The sequence below is a fragment of the Leptodactylus fuscus genome, chromosome 10 (genome assembly GCF_031893055.1).
Source record: "Leptodactylus fuscus isolate aLepFus1 chromosome 10, aLepFus1.hap2, whole genome shotgun sequence".
NCBI lineage: Eukaryota > Metazoa > Chordata > Amphibia > Anura > Leptodactylidae > Leptodactylus > Leptodactylus fuscus.
In genome coordinates, this window is record NC_134274.1 from 88,144,027 (window position 1) to 88,160,507 (window position 16,481).

A 16,481-nucleotide genomic window follows, 5' to 3' on the forward strand; every position below is an offset into this window, starting at 1 on the left:
CCTACACCTCCGCGCACTATATCACATGACCTGGTCACATTACCCTACACCTCCGCGCACTATATCACATGACCTGGTCACATTACCTTACACCTCCGCGCACTATATCACATGAACTGGTCACATTACCCTACACCTCCGCGCACTATATCACATGACCTGGCCACATTACCTTACACCTCCGCGCACTATATCACATGACCTGGCCACATTACCTTACACCTCCGCGCACTATATCACATGACCTGGTCACATTACCTTACACCTCCGCGCACTATATCACATGACCTGGTCACATTACCTTACACCTCCGCGCACTATATCACATGACCTGGTCACATTACCTTACACCTCCGCGCACTATATCACATGACCTGGTCACATGATCCATTCAGGATCTATATATATATATATATATATATATATATATATATATGTGTGTTCTCCCGATTCAAAGCAGGTATGTGTGCTCACCTGCTTACAATGTCGGGTGGAGACCTACAGACCTCAGGCACATGAGTGTCCTTGGTGTTTGGCCTCCACCTCCAGGCAGCGGTGCCAGATTTGTGGTGTCAGACAATAGGGCCAGTGTTCTTCATGCCATGAGAATCGTCACATCCCATAAGTTCTTACATTAGACATAATGTGGCGGAGCGTCAGCTGAGCGGTCACACGCCGAATATAGAAAACATTCAATCTCATTAATTTATTGAAGGATCAAAAAATACAAAACACAAGATGTCATTCAGACTAAACATCCAGACGCTTGTGTTAGGGGGAGGTTCAGACTACAAAGCCAAACGCTGATATAGGGGGAGGTCCTGATTATACCATTAGACTACTGTTATAGGGGGAGGTCCAGACTACACCATCAGACTGCTGTTATAGGGGGAGGTCCTGATTATACCATTAGACTACTGTTATAGGGGGAGGTCCAGACTACACCATCAGACTACTGTTATAGGGGGAGGTCCAGACTACACCATCAGACTGCTGTTATAGGGGGAGGTCCAGACTACAAAGCCAAACATTGTTATAGGGGGAGGTCCTGACTATACCATCAGACTACTGTTATAGGGGGAGGTCCAGACTACACCATCAGACTGCTGTTATAGGGGGAGGTCCTGACTATACCATCAGACTACTGTTATAGGGGGAGGTCCAGACTACACCATCAGACTGCTGTTATAGGGGGAGGTCCTGACTATACCATCAGACTGCTGTTATAGGGGGAGGTCCAGACTATACCATTAGACTGCTGTTATAGGGGGTGGTTATAGGGGGAGTTCCGGACTAAACCAACTGCCAGCTGTTATAGGGAGAGGTCTAGACTACACCATCAGATTACTGTTATAGGGGGAGGTCCAGACTATACCATCAGACTGCTGTTATAGTGGGAGGTCCAGACTACACCATCAGACTACTGTTATAGGGGGAGGTCCAGACTACAGCATCAGACTACTGTTATAGGGGGAAGTCCAGACTACACCATCAGACTGCTGTTATAGGGGGAGGTCCAGACTACACCATCAGACTGGTGTTATAGGGGGAGGTCCGGACCATACCATCAGACTGCTGTTATTGGGGGAGGTCCAGACTACACCATCAGACTACTGTTATAGGGGGAGGTCCAGACTACACCATCAGACTACTGTTATAGGGGGAGGTCCTGATTATACCATTAGACTACTGTTATAGGGGGAGGTCCAGACTACACCATCAGACTGCTGTTATAGGGGGAGGTCCTGATTATACCATTAGACTACTGTTATAGGGGGAGGTCCAGACTACACCATCAGACTACTGTTATAGGGGGAGGTCCAGACTACACCATCAGACTGCTGTTATAGGGGGAGGTCCAGACTACAAAGCCAAACATTGTTATAGGGGGAGGTCCTGACTATACCATCAGACTACTGTTATAGGGGGAGGTCCAGACTACACCATCAGACTGCTGTTATAGGGGGAGGTCCTGACTATACCATCAGACTACTGTTATAGGGGGAGGTCCAGACTACACCATCAGACTGCTGTTATAGGGGGAGGTCCTGACTATACCATCAGACTGCTGTTATAGGGGGAGGTCCAGACTATACCATTAGACTGCTGTTATAGGGGGTGGTTATAGGGGGAGTTCCGGACTAAACCAACTGCCAGCTGTTATAGGGAGAGGTCTAGACTACACCATCAGATTACTGTTATAGGGGGAGGTCCAGACTATACCATCAGACTGCTGTTATAGTGGGAGGTCCAGACTACACCATCAGACTACTGTTATAGGGGGAGGTCCAGACTACAGCATCAGACTACTGTTATAGGGGGAGGTCCAGACTACACCATCAGACTGCTGTTATAGGGGGAGGTCCAGACTACACCATCAGACTGGTGTTATAGGGGGAGGTCCGGACCATACCATCAGACTGCTGTTATTGGGGGAGGTCCAGACTACACCATCAGACTACTGTTATAGGGGGAGGTCCAGACTACACCATCAGACTGCTGTTATAGGGGGAGGTCCAGACTACACCATCAGAATACTGTTATAGGGGAAGGTCCAGACTATACCATTAGACTGCTGTTATAGGGGGCGGTCCAGACTATATAGTCAGGCTGCTGTTATAGGGGGAGGTCCAGACTACACCATCAGACTACTGTTATAGGGGGAGGTCCGGACTACACCATCAGACTGCTGTTATAGGGGGAGGTCCAGACTACACCATCAGACTGCTGTTATAGGGAGAGGTCCAGACTACACCATCAGACTACTGTTATAGGGAGAGGTCCAGACTACACCATCAGATTACTGTTATAGGGGGAGGACCAGACTACACCATCAGACTGCTGATATAGGGGGAGATCCGGACTATACCATCAGACTGCTGTTATAGGGGAAGGTCCAGACTACACCATCAGACTGCTGATATAGGGGGAGGTCCTGACTACACCAACAGACTACTGTTATAGGGGGAGATCCGGACTATACCATTAGACTACTGTTATAGGGAGAGGTCCAGACTACACCATCAGACTACTGTTATAGGGGGAGGTCCAGACTACACCATCAGACTACTGTTATAGGGGGAGGTCCAGACTACAGCATCAGACTACTGTTATAGGGGGAGGTCCAGACTACACCATCAGACTACTGTTATAGGGGGAGGTCCAGACTACACCATCAGACTGCTGTTATAGGGGGAGGTCCAGACTACACCATCAGACTGCTGTTATAGGGGGAGGTCCAGACTACACCATCAGACTGCTGTTATAGGGGGAGGTCCAGACTACACCATCAGACTTCTGATATAGGGGGAGATCCGGACTATACCATCAGACTGCTGTTATAGGGGGCGGTCCAGACTACACCATCAGACTGCTGTTATAGGGGGAGGTCCAGACTACACCATCAGACTGCTGTTATAGGGGGAGGTCCAGACTACACCATCAGACTACTGTTATAGGGGGAGGTCCAAACTACACCATCAGACTGCTGTTATAGGGGGAGGTCCAGACTACTCCATCAGACTGCTGTTATAGGGGGAGGTCCAGACTACACCATCAGACTGCTGTTATAGGGGGATGTCCAGACTACACCACCAGACTGCTGTTATAGGGGGCGGTCCAGACTACACCATCAGACTGCTGTTATAGGGGGAGGTCCAGACTACACCATCAGACTGCTGTTATAGGGGGCGGTCCAGACTACACCAACAGACTACTGTTATAGGGGGAGGTCCAGACTACACCATCAGACTACTGTTATAGGGGGAGGTCCAGACTACACCACCAGACTGCTGTTATAGGGGGAGTTCCGGACTAAACCAACAGACAGCTGTTATAGGGAGAGGTCCAGACTACACCATCAGACTGCTGTTATAGGGGGAGGTCCAGACTACACCATCAGACTGCTGTTATAGGGGGAGGTCCTGACTACACCATCTGACTACTGTTATAGGGGGCGGTCCGGACTACACCATCAGACTGCTGTTATAGGGGGAGGTCCAGACTACACCATCAGACTGCTGTTATAGGGGGAGGTCCAGACTACACCAACAGACTACTGTTATAGGGGGAGGTCCAGTCTACACCATCAGACTACTGTTATAGGGGGAGGTCCAGACTACACCATCAGACTACTGTTATAGGGGGAGGTCCAGACTACACCACCAGACTGCTGTTATAGGGGGAGGTCCTGACTACACCATCAGACTGCTGTTATAGGGGGAGTTCCGGACTAAACCAACAGACAGCTGTTATAGGGAGAGGTCCAGACTACACCATCAGACTGCTGTTATAGGGGGAGGTCCAGACTACACCAATAGACTGCTGTTATAGGGGGAGGTCCTGACTACACCATCAGACTGCTGTTATAGGGGGAGGACCAGACTACACCATCAGACTGCTGTTATAGGGGGAGTCCAGTCTACACCATCAGACTACTGTTATAGGGGGAGTCCAGTCTACACCATCAGACTGCTGTTATAGGGGGAGGTCCAGACTACACCAATAGACTGCTGTTATAGGGGGAGGTCCTGACTACACCATCAGACTGCTGTTATAGGGGGAGGTCCAGACTACACCATCAGATTGCTGTTATAGGGGGAGGTCCGGACTACACCATCAGACTGCTGTTATAGGGGGAGGTCCAGACTACACCATCAGACTGCTGTTATAGGGGGAGGTCCAGACTATACCATCAGACTGCTGTTATAGGGGGAGGTCCAGACTACACCATCAGACTGCTGTTATAGGGGGCGGTCCTGACTACACCATCAGACTGCTGTTATAGGGGGAGGTCCAGACTACACCATCAGACTACTGTTATAGGGGGAGGTCCGGACTACACCATCTGACTGCTGTTATATGGGGAGGTCCAGACTACACCATCAGACTACTGTTATAGGGGGAGGTCCAGACTACACCATCAGACTACTGTTATAGGGGGAGGTCCTGACTACACCATCAGACTGCTGTTATAGGGGGAGGTCCAGACTACACCATCAGACTGCTGTTATAGGGGGAGTCCAGTCTACACCATCAGACTACTGTTATAGGGGGAGTCCAGTCTACACCATCAGACTGCTGTTATAGGGGGAGGTCCAGACTACACCATCAGACTGCTGTTATAGGGGGAGGTCCAGACTACACCATCAGACTGCTGTTATAGGGGGATGTCCAGACTACACCATCAGACAGCTGTTTTAGGGGGAGGTCCAGACTACACCATCAGACTACTGTTATAGGGGGAGGTCCAGACTACACCATCAGACTGCTGTTATAGTGGGAGGTCCAGACTACACCATCAGACTACTGTTATAGGGGGGCAGTCCAGACTACACCATCAGACTACTGTTATAGGGGGAGGTCCTGACTACACCATCAGACTGCTGTTATAGGGGGAAGTCCAGACTACACCATCAGACTGCTGTTATAGGGGGCGGTCCAGACTACACCATCAGACTACTGTTATAGGGGGATGTCCAGACTACACCATCAGACAGCTGTTTTAGGGGGAGGTCCAGACTACACCATCAGACAGCTGTTATAGGGGGCGGTCCAGACTACACCATCAGACTACTGTTATAGGGGGATGTCCAGACTACACCATCGGACTACTGTTATAGGGGGAGGTCCAGACTACACCATCAGACTGCTGTTATAGGGGGAGGTCCAGACTACACCAATAGACTGCTGTTATAGGGGGAGGTCCTGACTACACCATCAGACTACTGTTATAGGGGGAGGTCCAGACTACACCATCAGACTGCTGTTATAGGGGGATGTCCAGACTACACCATCAGACTGCTGTTATAGGGGGAGGTCCAGACTACACCATCAGACTACTGTTATAGGGGGATGTCCAGACTACACCATCAGACTGCTGTTATAGGGGGAGGTCCAGACTACAGCATCAGACTCCTGTTATAGGGGGCGGTCCGGACTACACCATCAGACTGCTGTTATAGGGGGCGGTCCAGACTACACCATCAGACTGCTGTTATAGGGGGAGGTCCTGACTACACCATCTGACTACTGTTATAGGGGGCGGTCCGGACTACACCATCAGACTGCTGTTATAGGGGGAGGTCCAGACTACACCATCAGACTACTGTTATAGGGGGCGGTCCAGACTACACCATCAGACTGCTGTTATAGGGGGAGGTCCTGACTACACCATCTGACTACTGTTATAGGGGGCGGTCCGGACTACACCATCAGACTGCTGTTATAGGGGGAGGTCCAGACTACACCATCAGACTACTGTTATAGGGGGAGGTCCAGACTACACCATCAGACTGCTGTTATAGGAGGAGGTCCAGACTACACCATCAGACTGCTGTTATAGGGGGAGGTCCAGACTACACCATCAGACTGCTGTTATAGGGGGAGGTCCAGACTACACCATCAGACTGCTGTTATAGGGGGAGGTCCAGACTACACCATCAGACTACTGTTATAGGGGGAGGTCCAGACTACACCAATAGACTGCTGTTATAGGGGGAGGTCCTGACTACTCCATCAGACTACTGTTATAGGGGGAGGTCCAGACTACACCATCAGACTACTGTTATAGGGGGAGGTCCAGACTACACCAACAGACAGCTGTTATAGGGAGAGGTCCAGACTACACCATCAGACTGCTGTTATAGGGGGAGGTCCAGACTACACCATCAGACTGCTGTTATAGGGGGAGGTCCAGACTACACCAATAGACTGCTGTTATAGGGGGAGGTCCTGACTACTCCATCAGACTACTGTTATAGGGGGAGGTCCAGACTACACCATCAGACTGCTGTTATAGGGGGAGGTCCAGACTACACCAACAGACAGCTGTTATAGGGAGAGGTCCAGACTACACCATCAGACTGCTGTTATAGGGGGAGGTCCAGACTACACCATCAGACTGCTGTTTTAGGGGGAATTCCAGACTACACCATCAGACTGCTGTTATAGGGGGAGGTCCAGACTACACCATCAGACTGCTGTTATAGGGGGATGTCCAGACTACACCATCAGACTACTGTTATAGGGGGAGGTCCAAACTACACCATCAGACTGCTGTTATAGGGGGAGGTCCAGACTACTCCATCAGACTGCTGTTATAGGGGGAGGTCCAGACTACACCATCAGACTAATGTTATAGGGGGAGGTCCTGACTACACCATCAGACTGCTGTTATAGGGGGCGGTCCAGACTGTACCATCAGACTGCTGTTATAGGGGGTGGTCCAGACTATACAATTCTTGGCCATGCTTCCATTATTGTGCGGGTTCTATATAGTACTGCCCCCTGTGGCTGATGGCTAGAATATGTTTGAGAAGTTGCATTAGTTGAAATGAAAAAAATAAAACTGCATGAACCCCTGCATGTGTGAATGTGGCTTAGTTTTGGCGGTGTCAGGCTCAGTCTCAGACTCGGAGCGGCTCAGTCACATTTTTCCCTCTGGCTCAGGCACTGCCTTTTTTGTCCATAATATTTCATTTTCTGCGTTGCGAGCAGAGACTCTGACAATTATTATTATGCAAGAGCTGAGTACATATTCATGAGTAAGGAGACTATGCTGGGCCGGGGCGGGCGCTCTGAGTAAGTGCCGAGGAATGCCTCCTGACTTTCATTCTTCTGCTGTGTTTTGCTTGTAAAAACAGTTGCAGACTCACAAGTCAGAGGACAGACCCAGATGCAGGTACCATATGGAGAGCAGGCGGGCTGTGCATGGGGCAGCGGGCCTGGAGGTTGTCATGCATATGCAGATATGGAGAGGAGTGTTGCAGTCCTGCTTGTGTGCTTGGAGGGGGTTTCTTGGTGGCAGTATACTGTTACTTTATGTGGCTGTTGGTTGATCCTCAGTCTGATGCATTGTACGATAAGATCCTTCAATCTGATGTGTTGTTTCATAAGGTCCTTCAGTCTGATATGTTGTGTGATAAAGTCCTTCAGTCTGATATATTGTTTCGTAAGGTTCTTCAGCCTGACACACTGTATGATAAGGTCTTCTAGTCTGATACATTGTACAAGAAGGTCCTTCAGCCTGATACATGATATGATATGGTTCTTTAGCAGAATACATTATACTATATGGTCTTTTAGTCTGATACATTGTATAATATAGACCTTTGGATTGATACATTGTATGATCTGGTCTTTTGGATTGATACATTGATTCTCACACGCCCCAAACAAGAACAACGAGACCCCAAGGACACTCAAATCCCCAACCCATGGACCCCGTACCCACCCCCTCCACCACCCCCAATCTCTTTTTTGCTTTGGCAACACCAAATGTCTTATTCTTTGGTAACGCTAATAAAGCTCATTTGTATCTTGTTGTATCTTGTATCATTGTATGATATGGATCTTCAGACTGACACATTGTATGATCTGGGTCTTCGGACTAATACATTGTATGATAAGGTCCTTCATTATGATACATTGTATGATCTGGTGCTTTGGACTGATACATTATATGATCTGGTCCTTCAGACTGATACATTGTAGTATATAGTCCTTCAGATTGATACATTGTATGATCTGGTGCCTCAGACTGATACATTGTAGGATATGGTTTTTCAGATTGATACATTGTAGGATATGTTCCCTGAGACATAGTAATGTGATCTTCCCATACATATGATCAGCCACAAGTGGTTCTTATTATTGTATGATATGGTCCTTCAGATTGATACATTGTATGGTCTGGCCCTCAGACTGATACATTGTAGGATATAGTCTTTCACATTGATACATGATCTGGTGCTTTGGACTGATACATTGTATGATCTGGTGCTTTGGACTGATACATTGTAGGATCTGGTGCTTTGGACTGATACATTGTAGGATCTGGTGCCTCAGACTGATACATTGTAGGATATAGCCCTTCAGATTGATACATTGTATGATCTGGTACTTTGGACTGACACATTGTATGATATGTTCCCTGAGACATAGTAGTGTGATCTTCCCATACATATGATTGGCCACAAGTGGTTCTTATTATTGTATGATATGGTCCTTCAGACTGATACATTGTAGGATATAGTCCTTCAGATTGACACATTGCATGATCTGGTTCTTCGGACTGACACTTTGTATGATCTGGCCCTCAGACTGATACATTATAGGATATAGTCCTTCAGACTGATACGTTGTATGTTCCCTCAGACATAGTAGTGTGATCTTCCCGTACATATGATCGGCCACAAGTGGTTCTTATTATTGTATGATATGATCCTTCAGACTGACACATTGTATGATCTGGTGCCTCAGACTGACACATTGTATGATATGTTCCCTGAGACATAGTAGTGTGATACATGTGATCGGTCACAAGTGGTTCTTATTATTGTATGATCTGGTGCTTTGGACTGACACATTGTATGATCTGTTCCTTCAGATTAATACATTGTATGATCTGGTTCTTCATTCTGATACATTGTATGATCTGGTGCTTTGGACTGACACATTTTATGATCTTCGGACTTCGAACTGATACATTGTATGATATGTTCCCTGAGACATAGTAGTGTGATCTTCCCATACATATGATCGGCCACAAGTGGTTCTTATTATTGTATGATATGGTCCTTCAGACTGATACATTGTATGATATGTTCCCTGAGACATAGTAGTGTGATACATATGATCGGCCACAAGTGCTTCTTATTATTGTATGTAGGATTGTTGAGGTTTACAAATGCCTTTATTTTGGAGAGGGCGCAGTTCAGGGCGTAGCTGTGGGAGGGGATGAAGTGCACTGGGTGCCAGGAGGGGGCACCTACAAGGGAGGGGATTAAGATACAGGGCTGTGGTCTCATCTTTAACCTTGGTGAAGCTTTGCTACAACCCTGAATGGAGTGTATACTGGTGGGTGAGAAGCCGCCGGGTGTGTCTGGGAGCCTGTCACAGTTTCGGCTTGGCATCTAATACTGATTGCTCAATTCTTGGCTTCTCTTCCTATTTCCCTTGAGGATTTCTTTGTACTTTGGAACATTCTATCAGGCGCAGATCATGACACGGGGAGCCGAGGCCCCGAATACACCCCCCTGCCCCGACCTCCAGGACAGTCCATGCAAGGGGCACAAATAAAGGGTTAATGATGGGCCTGCGGTGGCTCCTACATGTCCTGTCCCTTTAATTGCAGAGATCCCATCACTGCGAGGAGGCAGATCTCTTCCAGATGTTTGCTTTTCCCCTTACGCCAGAGATGTCATGTAAATCTCCGAGTCATTCAAGTTTTGCTGTATACATGTTAAAGGGGCGGGATCTATTTAAAGGGCATTGCCCAGGACCATAAACTAAAGCTCAAGGCAGCGACTTTGTTGATCACCCATCTTTCCCAGAGTCCAGTGTAACAAATCTGCTTAGCTGGCAGCCATATTGGTTGTTACCCAGCTTTCCCAGAAACAGATATCAGTAAGGACCGGTTGTAGAATTGTATTGTCAGACAGAGGAGCTGAAACAAGGATTGATCTCGTATTTAAGGGTGAAGAGTCTTGTCATCTGTCCCCCGGCTATACGTACCAACATCTGGCAGAGGACAATTGTATGACTGCAGCCAGGCCCCCTATAGGCACGGACTTACCCCCTATAGGCGCAGACTTACCCCCTATAGGCACGGACTTACCCCCTATAGGCACGGACTTACCCCCTATAGGCGCGGACTTACCCCCTATAGGCGTGGACTCACCCCCTATAGGCGCAGACTTACCCCCTATAGGCACGGACTTACCCCCTATAGGCACGGACTTACCCCCTATAGGCACGGACTTACCCCCTATAGGCGTGGACTCACCCCCTATAGGCGTGGACTTACCCCCTATAGACATGGACTTACCCCCTATAGGCACAGACTTACCCCCTATAGGTGCGGACTTACCCCCTATAGGCAAGGACTTACCCCCTATAGGCGCGGACTTACCCCCTATAGGCACGGACTTACCCCCTATAGGCGCAGACTTACCCCCTATAGGTGTAGACTTACCCCCTATAGGCAAGGACTTACCCCCTATAGGCGCGGACTTACCCCCTATAGACGTGGACTTACCCCCTATAGGTACGGACTTACCCCCTATAGGCATGGACTTACCCCCTATAGGCGCGGACTCACCCCCTATAGGCGTGGACTTACCCCATATAGGCGCGGACTTACCCCCTATAGGCGCAGACGTCCCCCTATAGGCGCGGACTTACCCCCTATAGGCGCGGACTTACCCCTATAGGCGCGGACTTACCCCCTATAGGCACGGACTTACCCCCTATAGGAGCGGACTTACCCCCTATAGGCACGGATTTACCCCTATAGGTGCAGACTTACCCCCTATAGGCGCGGACTTACTCCCTATAGACGCGGACTTGCCCCCTATAGGTACGGACTTACCCCCTATAGGCACAGACTTACCCCCTATAGGCACGGACGTTCCCCTATAGGCGTGGACTTACCCCCTATAGGCGCTGACTTACCCCCTATAGGCACAGACTTACCCCCTATAGGTGCGGACTTACTCCCTATAGGCGCGGACTTACCCCCTATAAATGTGACTACACCCTCTTTTGCACATTGTCACCCCCCCTTTTTCATGATGTGTCAGCCATGACCCCTTTTCGGATATGACGGACACATAAAGCGCCCAAATCGCGTATAAAGAGACTCCTCGCCCGGCGGGAGATTTGCCGTCTCCTCTGAACGTCTTTCAGGTCACCCCATTATTTAGGAGCCTCCTGGAGAGTTGCCGCGCCGTGTGGAGGGGTCCTAATAATAAGTATGTCCGGTGTACAGGGGAGATCTATAGACGTCTATGGAGGGAAATGTCAAAGCTGCTGCTAAGGAAACCAGAGCACTTGTCCAAGGCAGCCAATCACATTCCAGCTTTCATTTCTCAGAGGCCCTTAGGAAAATGAAAGCAGTGACCTGATTGGTTCCTATAGAGGACTACTCTGGTTTACCTTCGCTCCTGTATTATAGGCCTGTATATATATATATATATATGAAGGGCGGTATACAAGCCGTGAGCGGAGGCCTCCAGGTGCTCAGGGCTGGGTGACCTTCGCCCGTCTACAAAGGTTTTCATGCCAAAGAACACAATGATAGTGTTTGCTTTCCTTGTCCATAATGTTACTGTAGGGAGGTGGGGGGTTGGGGGTGGTTGTTTGGGCGGGGGGTCAGCATTGATCTCGGTGCGAGGCGCATTCCCGTATCTGATGGGAACAATCTCAGGATCTTCAGCACATTCTGGACTATGGCCGTATTATAAGACGAGGGGTCGGGACCCGTCTATGTGTATATTAGCAGGTAGGGCTTGGTGGGGGACACAAGTGATAAAGGGGGGCTCTGCTCTGCTGGATACAGAATATAAGGACAAATGTCTATACACGGGTCGCCCTGTCCCTCCAAACAGGGGCCTCGATATACCCAAACCATGGAGCCTAAGAACGAAGAGACAAGTGCTAGAAGCCAGCAATGGAGACCAAGAGCAGCGACCCGTCTACAAGGCCCGGACCCTGCAGGAAAATAATCCAAAAAGGAAAGCCGCCCTTCCGGAACCAGTCGCTGTCAGCCCACGTGCACATTACTACATGGAGTCCCACAGTTTCGTGACTTGGAAGCCTCAGTGATGTGTCGGCACCAGGAGCTCAGGACATGGCGGGCGCAAGAAGTTACACAGTGTGAAACATTTCTGATTCGGCTGAACCCCAAATTTTCAGATTCTAATAATTGGGCTTCCTGGATGACATCACAGGCACTGGGGAACTGCTGAGGATTGTGATTGGGCCTCAGTGGTCACATGGGGCGGGGGTGCCGGGAAACGTCCATTATTACCCTCTGGGGTCTCTTCAGGCCCCTGGATATAAGAATTGGAGGTCAGGGGAGGTGCGTAAAAACAAAAAACAAATCTGACTCTCAAGCTCCACCATCCTCCAGCATGCTGATGGTTTCCCAGGCCCGGGTCTCTTCCAGCCTCCAGGTCACTGCTGAGGCCAGTATATGGGCAGTAAGGGCATTGACGCCATTACGTGGTGATGCTATACGGTATGTCTGGCTCCAGATAGAGAAGGATACAGATACATAAATCCTGCTAAAGTGTATGGATGGGACGCAGTTGGTGGTCGTGCAGGGGGCCCATGAGCCTTTAGCTATGGTGAGATATAAGAACTGAATCCTCCCCCGTAACCTGTATACATTCATATACACACTGAAAGAAACCAAAGCCATACGTACTACTATACCTATACATCCTGCTATACACTATACCTATACAGCTTACTATACGCTATACCTATACGTCCCACTATACGCTATACCTATACGTCATACTATACACTATACCTATACAGCCTACTATACGCTATACCTATACATTCTATTATACACTATATCTATACGTCCTACTATACGCTATACCTATACGTCCTACTATACGCTATACATATACGTCCTACTATATGCTATACCTATACGTCCTACTATACGCTATACCTATACGTCCTACTATACACTATACCTATACATTCTATCATACACTATATCTATACGTCCCACTATACGCTATACCTATACGTCCTACTATACACTATACCTATACAGCCTACTACACACTATACCTATACATCCTACTATACACTATATCTATACGTCCTACTATACGCTATACCTATACGTCCTACTATACACTATACCTATACGTCCTACTATATGCTATATCTATACGTCCTACTATACGCTATACCTATACGTCCTACTATACGCTATACCTATACGTCCTACTATATGCTATATCTATACGTCCTACTATACGCTATACCTATAAGTCCTACTATACGCTATACCTATACGTCCTACTATATGCTATATCTATACGTCCTACTATACGCTATACCTATACGTCCTACTATATGCTATATCTATACGTCCTACTATACGCTATACCTATACAGCCTACTATACGCTATACCTATACATCCTACTATATGCTATACCTATAAGTCCTACTATACGCTATACCTATACGTCCTACTATATGCTATATCTATATGTCCTACTATACGCTATACCTATACGTCCTACTATATGCTATATCTATACGTCCTACTATACGCTATACCTATACAGCCTACTATACGCTATACCTATACGTCCTACTATATGCTATATCTATACGTCCTACTATACGCTATACATATACGTCCTACTATACGCTATACATATACGTCCTACTATACACTATACCTATACGTCCTACTATACGCTATACCTATACGTCCTACTATACGCTATACATATACGTCCTACTATACACTATACCTATACGTCCTACTATACGCTATACCTATACGTCCTACTATACGCTATACATATACGTCCTACTATACGCTATACATATACGTCCTACTATACGCTATACATATACGTCCTACTATACGCTATACCTATACGTCCTACTATATGCTATACCTATACGTCCTACTATACGCTATACCTATACGTCCTACTATACGCTATACCTATACGTCCTACTATACACTATACCTATACGTCCTACTATACGCTATACAAATACGTCCTACTATACGCTATACATATACGTCCTACTATACGCTATACATATACGTCCTACTATACGCTATACATATACGTCCTACTATACGCTATACATATATGTCCTACTATACACTATACATATACGTCCTACTATACGCTATACCTATACGTCCTACTATACGCTATACTTATACGTTCTACTATACACTATACCTATACGTACTACTATACGCTATACATATACATCCTACTATACGCTATACATATACGTCCTACTATACGCTATACATATACTTCCTACTATACGCTATACCTATACGTCCTACTATACGCTATACCTATACGTCCTACTATACACTATACCTATACGTCCTACTATACGCTATACATATACGTCCCATTATACACTATACCTATACGTCCTACTATACGCTATACCTATACGTCCTACTATATGCTATATCTATACGTCCTACTATACGCTATACATATATGTCCTACTATACACTATACCTATACGTCCTACTATACGCTATACTTATACGTTCTACTATACACTATACCTATACGTCCTACTATACGCTATACCTATACGTCCTACTATACGCTATACATATACGTCCTACTATACGCTATACCTATACGTCCTACTATACGCTATACATATACGTCCTACTATACGCTATACATATACGTCCTACTATACGCTATACCTATACGTCCTACTATACGCTATACCTATACGTCCTACTATACGCTATACCTATACGTCCTACTATACGCTATACCTATACGTCCTACTATACGCTATACCTATACGTCCTACTATACGCTATACCTATACGTCCTACTATACGCTATACAAATACGTCCTACTATACGCTATACATATACGTCCTACTATACGCTATACATATACGTCCTACTATACACTATACATATACGTCCTACTATACGCTATACATATACGTCCTACTATACACTATACATATACGTCCTACTATACGCTATACCTATACGTCCTACTATACACTATACCTATACGTCCTACTATACGCTATACATATACGTCCCATTATACACTATACCTATACGTCCTACTATACGCTATACCTATACGTCCTACTATATGCTATATCTATACGTCCTACTATACGCTATACATATATGTCCTACTATACACTATACCTATACGTCCTACTATACGCTATACATATACGTCCTACTATACGCTATACTTATACGTTCTACTATACACTATACCTATACGTCCTACTATACGCTATACATATACATCCTACTATACGCTATACATATACGTCCTACTATACGCTATACATATACGTCCTACTATACGCTATACCTATACGTCCTACTATACGCTATACCTATACGTCCTACTATACGCTATACCTATACGTCCTACTATACACTATACCTATACGTCCTACTATACGCTATACATATACATCCCATTATACACTATACCTGTACGTCCTACTATACGCTATACCTGTACGTCCTACTATATGCTATATCTATACGTCCTACTATACGCTATACATATATGTCCTACTATACACTATACCTGTACGTCCTACTATACGCTATACTTTTACGTTCTACTATACACTATACCTATACGTCCTACTATACGCTATACCTATACGTCCTACTATATGCTATACATATACGTCCTACTATACGCTATACCTATACGTCCTACTACACGCTATACCTATACGTCCTACTATACGCTATACCTATACGTCCTACTATACGCTATACCTATACGTCCTACTATACGCTATACCTATACGTCCTACTATACGCTATACATATACGTCCTACTATACGCTATACATATACATCCCATTATACACTATACCTATACGTCCTACTATACGCTATACCTATACGTCCTACTATACGCTATACCTATACGTCCTAC

General features: G+C 46.5%; 1 protein-coding gene across 1 annotated transcript in view; it reads left to right on the forward strand.

Annotated features, from left to right (window-relative positions):
• The first annotated feature begins 7,630 nt into the window (after positions 1 to 7,630).
• Positions 7,631 to 16,481, forward strand: part of TNKS1BP1 (tankyrase 1 binding protein 1) — a 38,227-nt gene continuing 29,376 nt past the window's right edge. The window contains exon 1 of the mRNA XM_075258558.1: positions 7,631 to 7,681. The gene's annotated coding sequence lies outside the window, so the exon portion shown is untranslated. The remainder of the gene's footprint in view (positions 7,682 to 16,481) is intronic.